At 35.6% G+C, this 9,852-nt stretch overlaps 1 pseudogene; it reads left to right on the top strand.

Annotated features, from left to right (window-relative positions):
* Positions 1 to 2,681: 2,681 nt before the first annotated feature.
* On the top strand, positions 2,682 to 7,906 carry LOC124930477 (annotated as a pseudogene).
* Positions 7,907 to 9,852: the final 1,946 nt, after the last annotated feature.

Here is a 9,852-nt window from a genome sequence, read left to right as displayed (position 1 = left end):
AATTATTTATTGTTGGAAAAATCGAATAATAGCACCTGTTTAGCAATTCAGAAATAAACAAGCTACAACAAGGCCTAACAATTCTTTTTCCCTTTTGTGTAATCAAATAGGCAGCCAAAACAATTGAGCATCAAACAATCAAAAACAGAGAGCAGGACACCAAGATTTTACGTGGAAAACCCAAATTAGGTAAAAACCATGGGACACTTCGGCCACTTAAATCATCCACTATATCAAATGGGTATACAATGTAGTTCAATACAAGCCTAGAGGTAATCTAACAAAAGTTATTAATTGACCTCATCCTAACTTGTCATTCACATACATTATCATCATCACTAAAGATGGCTAACCAAATGGAGAAGAGATAAAGGAAATCAGAAGAAGAACCTGCTGCTGCAATAGAGGAATTGCTGCTTCAATGGAGGAAGAACTGTTGGAAGAGAGAGAAAAAAACCAATCTAAAACTGCTGTGTTTTTTTTTCTTAATTAAATATGCCCTAATGGGCTTTATTAATTTGTTAGGCCCAGCTGCCAAATGAGCTGACCCAACAAATCTCCCCCGTCAGCGCAACTTCGCGGGCTCCAATAAACCCGCTCTCTCCCGACAATCTTCAAACTTGTCCTTAGGCAAGGATTTCGTAAACATATCGGCACCATTCTCACTTGTATGAATCTTCTCCAAGTTCAGCTCTTTTGCCTCAAGCACATCACGTATCCAATGATATCTCACGTCGATGTGTTTGGATCTCGAATGAAAAGCTGAATTCTTTGAGAGATGAATGGCACTTTGACTGTCGCAAAACAAAGTAAACTTCTCTTGCTTTTGGCCCAACTCTTGTAGGAACTTCTTCATCCATAACACCTCTTTACATGCCTCAGTAGCTGCAATATACTCAGCTTCTGTAGTAGACAAAGCAACACACTTTTGTAACATTGACTGCCACGAAACAGCACCGCCTGCAAAGGTAACCAAAAAACCTGATATAGATTTTCTTGAATCAACATCACCCGCCATATCAGAATCTGTAAAGCCTTCCAAAATAGGAGTATCACTTCCGAAGCATAAACGTGCTTTCGAAGAGCCTCGAAGATATCTGAGAATCCACTTAACAGCCAACCAATATTCTTCTCCCGGGTTGGAGAGATACCGACTAACAACACCAACTGCGTGTGCTATGTCCGGTCTTGTACATACCATGGCATACATAAGACTACCAACTGCAGAGGCATAAGGTACATTCTTCATTTCATCTTTCTCTTTCTCACTTGTAGGACATTGTTTAGAACTCAACTTGAAATGACCTGCAAGTGGAACTGAAACCGGTTTTGCATTTTTCATTGCAAACCTCTCAAGTACCTTCTCAATGTACTTCTCCTGTGATAGCCAAAGTGTTCTGTTCTTTCTGTCTCTTGTGATTTCCATGCCTAGGATCTGCTTCACTGAACCCAAATCTTTCATTGCAAAAGACTTGTTCAAATCCCTTTTGAGCTTCTCAATTTTCGCAATATCTTGCCCAACAATCAGCATATCATCAACATAGAGCAGAAGAATAACATAATCATCAACACCGTATCTTTTGATGAAAACACAATGATCAGAAGTAGTCTTACTGTACCCATTTGCTTCCATGAAGGAGTCAAATTTTCTGTACCATTGTCTAGGCGCTTGCTTGAGCCCATACAAGCTTTTCCTCAACCTGCAGACAAGATCTTCTTTACCTTTAACTTTGAAACCCTCAGGTTGTTCCATATAGATCTCTTCCTCCAAGTCACCATGGAGAAATGCAGTCTTCACATCCAGTTGTTCAATTTCCAAATCTTGACTAGCAGCCAATGCTAACACAACTCTGATGGATGACCTCTTCACAACCGGTGAGAAGATCTCTTCAAAATCAATCCCCTTTTTCTGTCCAAAGCCCTTCACAACCAGTCTTGCTTTGTATCGAGGTTGTGAGCTATTCTCTTGGTGCTTCAACTTGAATACCCACTTGTTCTTCAAAGTCTTCTTTCCTTTTGGAAGTTTCACCAAGTCATAAGTCTCGTTCTCTTGCAAGGAATTTATCTCTTCTTGCATTGCCACCGACCACTTGTTCTTGTTTTCATGAGACAATGCTTCTTGATAGGTTTCTGGTTCTCCCCCGTCAGTCAACATCACATACTCATTGGGAGGATACCTACTAGAAGGTTGTCGCTGCCTACTAGATCTTCTAATATACTGATCATCAGGTGGCTCTAGAGAACTATCGTCATCTTGTTCAGCTTCCTCTGTTGGCTCAGCATCAACTAAAGGAGTCTCATCAACCTCAACTTGGGCATTCTCCACATCATTGGGCTGTGATTGTGGTGTACGAATCCTACCATTGTCAGGCAATTCATTCTCTGTAGACTTCGGCTTTTCCTTTTTCTCAAAGTCTTCAATGGTCTGATCTTCAAAGAACACCACATCTCTGCTTCTAATGAGTTTCTTGTTAACCGGATCCCAACATCGGTACCCAAATTCTCCGTGACCATACCCAATAAAGATACACTGTCTCGTCTTGCTATCAAGCTTAGCTCTCTCATCTCGAGGAACATGAACAAACATTTTACAACCAAAAACTCTCAAGTGATCATAAGAGACGTCTTTACCTCTCCAAACTCTTTCTGGAACGTCGCCATCTAAAGGACTTGAGGGTGAAATGTTTATCAGATCAATCGCTGTCTTCATTGCTTCTCCCCAAAAGGATTTTGGCAACTTAGCATGAGACAACATACACAAAATTCTCTCATTAATAGACCTGTTCATCCTCTCTGCAACTCCATTCTGTTGAGGTGTTTTTGGCACAGTCTTCAAAAGCTTGATCCCATGACTTTTACAGTATTCCACAAATGGTCCTCTGTATTCGCCACCATTGTCCGAACGAACACATTTCAACTTCTTCCCAGTTTCTCTCTCCACTTCAGCATGAAACAACTTGAAGTAATCCAATGCTTGATCCTTAGTCTTCAAGCAATAGGCCCACACCTTCCTTGAGCAATCATCGATAAAAGTGATGTAATAATGAGCACCACCTAAAGTCAAGGAATCCATAGAACATATGTCTGTGTGAACCATATCTAGGATATTGGGCTTCCTAGATAGAGAGAAACTTTTGAAGGAAATTCTATGTTGCTTACCAACTAAGCAATCTGTGCATGTCTTCAAATCTGTGGACTTTAAGCCCTGGAGATCGATTGTCTTGGAGAGAACTTGCATGCCATTCTGACTTAAGTGACCAAGTCTCTTATGCCAAATCTGTGCTGAACAATCATTAACTGGATTTGCTTCTCCCCCGTAAGACTTAGTCTCTGTCACATAAAGAGAACCGACCTTCTTTCCTTTAGCTATCACCAAAGATCCCTTAGTGAGTTTCCATTTTCCTTCACCAAAGTAACTATGATAGCCCTCATCATCAAGAATACCAGTAGAGATCAAATTCATCCGAATATCAGGAACATGTCGAACATTCTTCAAAAGTAGCTTGCACGAAGTGTTAGTATCCAAACAGACATCTCCTTTTCCAACAATCTTACACGTAACATGGTTTCCCAACGTCACTGAACCAAACTGTCCACTAGTGTAAGAAGCAAATATATCACAACGATTGGTGACATGATAAGAAGCACCTGAGTCTACCACCCATTGTGTATCTTGAGAAACAAGGTTGATACTATCATTGTCGTAAATAATATCGATGTCGTTACCACCCACATCTGCAACCTTACTACTTCCATCTTGCTTATTCTCCTTTTGTTCCCGCTTCAAAGATCTGCACTGATACTTCTTGTGTCCTGGCTTGCCACAATGATAACATGTAATCTCTTTTCTCGAGCTGGATGTTCCCCGTGACCTGTCTGAACTGCCACTGCGATTCTTTGGAGTTTTACTTTTACTTCTACCCCTTTTCTCAGTCACAAACACCTGACTTGAAGTCGAGAAGCCCTGTTCTTTTCTTCTAGCCTCTTCATTCAGCACGCTCTCTTTCATCATTTTCAAAGTGAGCTTACCTTGTGGAACAGAATTGGTAATTGAAACCACAAGTGTTTCCCAACTATCAGGCAGAGAATTAAATCAAACACATAGCATGAAGCTCATCATCAAATTTCATTCCTATCGCAGGCAACTCATTTAGAATCCCCTGAAAAGCATTTAGATGCTCAGACATAGAAGACCCATCTTGATATTTCAACGAGCAAAGCTTCCTAAATAGAAATGCTCTGTTTTGAGTGTTGTTCTTCTCATACAGTTCACTCAAAATAGTCCACACCTTATAAGCATTAACTTCAGTAGCCACATGCTGATACACACTGTTGTCAACCCATTGCCTGATTTTACCAACTGCCTTTCTGTTCAGCTTCTTCCAATCTCCATCTGCCATAGCCTCTGGTTTGCCTTTATCACCCAAAATAGTGTCTTCATAATCATAATTACACAATAAGTCCTCCATCCGTGACTTCCAGATTGTGTAATTGGTAGCTGTGAGTTTGATCATCGTTCCATTACTGCTCAACGATTCTTCCATTTGAATTATACAAGAATCACCACCAAACGAACTCAGCTCTGATACCACTTGTTGGAAAAATCGAATAATAGCACCTGTTTAGCAATTCAGAAATAAACAAGCTACAACAAGGCCTAACAATTCTTTTTCCCTTTTGTGTAATCAAATAGGCAGCCAAAACAATTGAGCATCAAACAATCAAAAACAGAGAGCAGGACACCAAGATTTTACGTGGAAAACCCAAATTAGGTAAAAACCACGGGACACTTCGGCCACTTAAATCATCCACTATATCAAATGGGTATACAATGTAGTTCAATACAAGCCTAGAGGTAATCTAACAAAAGTTATTAATTGACCTCATCCTAACTTGTCATTCACATACATTATCATCATCACTAAAGATGACTAACCAAATGGAGAAGAGATAAAGGAAATCAGAAGAAGAACCTGCTGCTGCAATAGAGGAATTGCTGCTTCAATGGAGGAAGAACTGTTGGAAGAGAGAGAAAAAAACCAATCTAAAACTGCTGTGTTTTTTTTTTCTTAATTAAATATGCCCTAATGGGCTTTATTAATTTGTTAGGCCCAGCTGCCAAATGAGCTGACCCAACACTTATATTGCTGTAAATATAATTTGAGAATTTGTGGGTCAATGTAGATGTTGATGTCCTGATGACTCATGATGTTTGCGGTCATGATTCTTTTGGGATTTTTAAGAAAGAGTTCGGCTCTATTGTTAAGGTACTTATATTATTGTCATAACAACTCCTTTTGTTTGGAACTCATTTAACTTACAACTATTTATCCTAGATTCTTAAGGCTTTTCAATCTTGTAGGTTTGAGATCGTAAAAAAATTATAGTTATACCTGATCACTACATCTTCACAAACGATAAACGTGCAAATTGTAATATTGACATCTTGAGAGATTATTGTACCTAGAAAACTATTAGGTACTTCTATGACATCAAAGATCTTGGGAATTTTAAGGTAATTGGATAGTTGAAAAGATAAAAATCCATATATTTTGCAGGTCTTTTTTACCCATTGTTCGTTATTTATTATCTCTACAGGCCAATCCTAATTATAAAGGAATATGTCATGTTTTCCTTGTAGAAGGCCGTTGTAGACCTGGAGAGGTGATTCATTTTTTCAGACCATTTCTTTGATCACTAGAAGGTGTGATCTAAGTGATTATAGCAAGGATATTCTACAATACTACATACTCAAGACTGTGGATTTTCTTGGAGGTTATAAATTGGAAAATGCTTTGCTTTCATTTAGGTATTATTAGGCACAAATTCTCATACATATACTACTTGAGTATTTGGCCAGTTTACAACTTGAATAGGTAATACTGATGCAGGTTTTGTGATGGGAACCAGAAAGGTTTTGCTAAAAGTTTGATAATATTTATCTCATTTTTCATACGTCAAATAGTTATAATTTGATAACTACTAATTGATCGTTCACATCTTAATTTCAGGTGCCTCCAAGTTCCAACACTCATATTTGTATTGAATAGTGAAATGCCAGATTATTTGATGGCAAATGATTTGATTTTATAGGTTAATATTGTCCTATCTTTTGATTACCTAATTTTTGTCAATGAAGTTGTAATGGATAACTCATGGATAACTCGTAAATTTGTTTGTTTCTGTTTGTGCAGATTATTGGTGAAATATCTATGACAAGATAAACATTTAAAGCAATGGAATTCGTTGGATCTACAGTTGAAAGTCTAACGGTAAGTTGGTCAAATAATTTTCACGAGATCGAAGTATACAAATTGTGTTCATTGGTAACCTAGTACTTTTTGTTTTTCTTGTTTCTGCCAAGATGGAAGAGAGGATGACCTTATGTAACATGGTTGATGAAGCTGGAGGAAAAAATAGAGTTGTACCTGTTGATTCAACCACACATAAGTAGATTAAGGTTAGTTGTTTTCTATGGATGTTTTCGGTTACTTGCAGAATAAAGTGCTCCTTTGGTGGTATGTTACAACAATTCTGTCAACATATGTAACCCAAAAAGACCCAAGACATTATAAACTTTATTGATTTTGATTGTTGAATTTGGTTTTGGGTTGACTAAGATCTATATACTTTTTACCTTGTCATTTAATCATGATAAGACTTTTGTACCGTATAAAGCAGTTTATAGTGATGATTAGATAATTAAAGTTTACTTGAAACTGTTGTTATGGTTATAAATTTGTTTACCCATTTCCATTTCTGAAAAAATAAATAACAAGAGTAATAAAAAGTGATTTAGTTGTTTGCCTTGAAAAAAGTCAGGTTTAGGGATATTCATTAAGTGAGGAGTCTGGATTAATTTAATTTTGTCTACCAGGACCTTTTACTTGCATGTTTCCTCATTTCATAGTGAACGATCTATTGACTATATTATGTATTTCATCCAGATTTCATTTAGAGTCCAACTTTAACATCTCAAAGTTGGAGCCTTTGGTGGCAAAGGTGCAATGTTTGATTAATGATTAAATTATAAGTGTAATTATATTATATATTTCATTGCAATTTCTAAAATTAAATATCTAAATTTTAATTTTGGATCGTAATTTTAGCCAGAGAATGTAAAGATGTGAAGATTGACTAAGTTTATATTGGATCTTCTACTGGTGGAAAACGTGAGGATTCCCTTACTACAACAAAAGTTTTTCTTGCTTCAATGTGACTTCTATACACCCTTCTTTCTACTATTGCTGTTGTCTTCAATTTTTCTGGGTTGCATTTTTTAAAGCATCCATTTGGAACAAAATTGCTTTTTTTTTGGTGAATTGGAGTTCGAACTTAAATAATCCTTGAAATGGTATAAAATGTATGAATGTGCAGGAGAAGAAGATTAAAGTACCCACTTTTCTTGTTCCTACCATTCAGAAGGTTAGTTAGTACCTTTTATCGCTGAAATAGTGAAATGTATGTGAGAACTCTCTAGTTGATCGATTAAGAGTGATTTTTAGGTCTAGGTGAATTTATACACTATACCGGTTCCTAGATCTGGTGGGAAGACTTGCTCACGGATATTTGAGGAAGATGGTTATGACACACCTGCAAGTCCTGGTTGTGGGGCTTGTTTGGGTGGCCCTAAAGATACTTAATCATGTTTGAATGAGCCAAAGGAAAGTTTTCTTCCTACACTTTGTAAAACTAAACCTATGTATCAACGATACATGTGTTTACTGTTTAGAAGTGGCAGGAATGGGATTTTACTACTACTACAGGTATGCGTATCGACTACAAATATGAATTTTCCAAGTTCGGTGTGGCACAAAGAGGGCCAGATTTATCTGGCTTCTCCCTACACGACCGCATAATCTTCTTTGACTGGTTTCATTACTATCCAAGAGATTTTCTACAATAAAAGCATCATGTTGTTCTTGCTACTGCGAATGATACTTAGTAGTTATTTCAAATAATATTGTCTTAGACCTATCGTTTTTGTTGTGGTATGTGAAGCATGTAGTACTACTTTAGCATTGTTATCATAATAATAAGACTTGTAGACATGTTATATGATCTGTTTTTTAGTATTATATGAAGGTTCAAATGCTTTTATATGAAGGTATAAATGTTTTCACATGAATGTGTTAATAGTTTTATATAAAAATTATATGCATATAAAACAAATGGAATATTCAATTCAACAATCAGTTTAACTAAATATTCAATTCAACATTTTCATTTACAATGTAAATAGAAGTGAAACAAACTTCACTAAAGTGCGTTTGCTTCATTTCTATGTACAATGTACATAAAAATGAATTAAGCTTCACTAAAGTGTGTTTTCTTCTCTTTTATTTACATTGTAAATAGAAATGAAGTAAGCTTCACTGAAGTGTGTTTGCTTCTCTTTTTTTTACATTATAGATAGAAGTGAAACAAGCTTCACTCTAATGCGCTTGCTTCACTTTCATTTACATTGTAAATAGAAGTAAAGAAAACTTCACTCATGTGCGCTCCTCTCACTTTCATTTACATTGTAAATAAAAGTGAAGCAAGCTTCACTCATGTGCGCTTCCTTCACTTTCATTTACATTGTAAATAGAAGTCAAACAAACTTCACTCATGTGTGCACTTCAGTGAAACTGATTGTTGAATTGAGTATTTCATTTGTTTCATATGTCTATAATTTTATTGTAAAATTATATTCATGTAAAATTAATTATAAATTAATGTAAAACCATTTATACCTTCATTAAAATCATAGTAAAGACCTACAATGTTATTTACTGAAGTGCCTAAAAACCATATATACACCTATACTTCTAAATGAAGAATACTTTTACATGTTAATTTCTTTTATTTACGCCTAACTCATGAATAAATGATAGTTTTACTTGATAATTTCTTCAATTTACGCATATACATATAAATAAAAAATAGATTTTCATGATAATTTTCTATTTACGCCTATACTTTTGAATGAAAAATACTTTTACATGATAATTTCTTCTATTTACGCTTATACTGATGAATAAATGATAGTTTTACAAGATTATTTCTTTTATTTACGTCTATATTCATAAATAAATGATAGTTTTAAATGATATCTAGGTGAAGTATGAACTAAGGGATACGAATAAGTTGTTGGAGGCAAAAAAGAATTTTGGTCAGACTCTTTATACTCTAGCGTTGTTGCATCAATCTCCCTAGATGATGAGCTTTCTTACACCTGTTCAGGTGAGGTGATTGTGGTTGATCTGGATAATCTCTTTCATGGGAAGAAGCCTCTAGTGCATTATAATGGCTAAAACAAAAACATAAAAATAGAACAAAAGTACATTGATCATTATAAGAATCATGCCCAAAGTTCAGACAAAGTAACAACTAACAAAACATTACAGACATTTAGATGCAATTCTACTTATCAGTTGTTCCTCAACATCTTCTATCCATGAGATTTTCATTCTCTTAGACTTCATATCAGTAACAATTCCATTTAGATTAATATTATCCACACAAACTTTTAATTATGCAACCTTCATATTATTATCTTCTCTAAATTCACAAGTTCCCTTGACCATGCCAACCTTAGAAATCAGATCACATTCATCAGTCATAACATTGTCATTACTGTCACCGTCAAGATTACCAAGCTTAAAAGAATTCAAGGTTTCTGAACAATCAACATCAGCCATATTAATATCAACATCAGCCATCAACATTAGAAATAAATGGAATATTCAACAGTTTAAAAATGTTATGCTATCATTTTAATTAAAAATATTTTTACACCCATCAAACACTTTTAGACAGTGTACCACATTTAATATAACTAGCATGATTTTCGTGCGATTCAAACGGACA

Source organism: Impatiens glandulifera, chromosome 3, assembly GCF_907164915.1.
Source record: "Impatiens glandulifera chromosome 3, dImpGla2.1, whole genome shotgun sequence".
Taxonomy (NCBI): Eukaryota; Viridiplantae; Streptophyta; class Magnoliopsida; order Ericales; family Balsaminaceae; genus Impatiens; species Impatiens glandulifera.
This window is presented reverse-complemented; position numbering and strand designations above follow the sequence as displayed.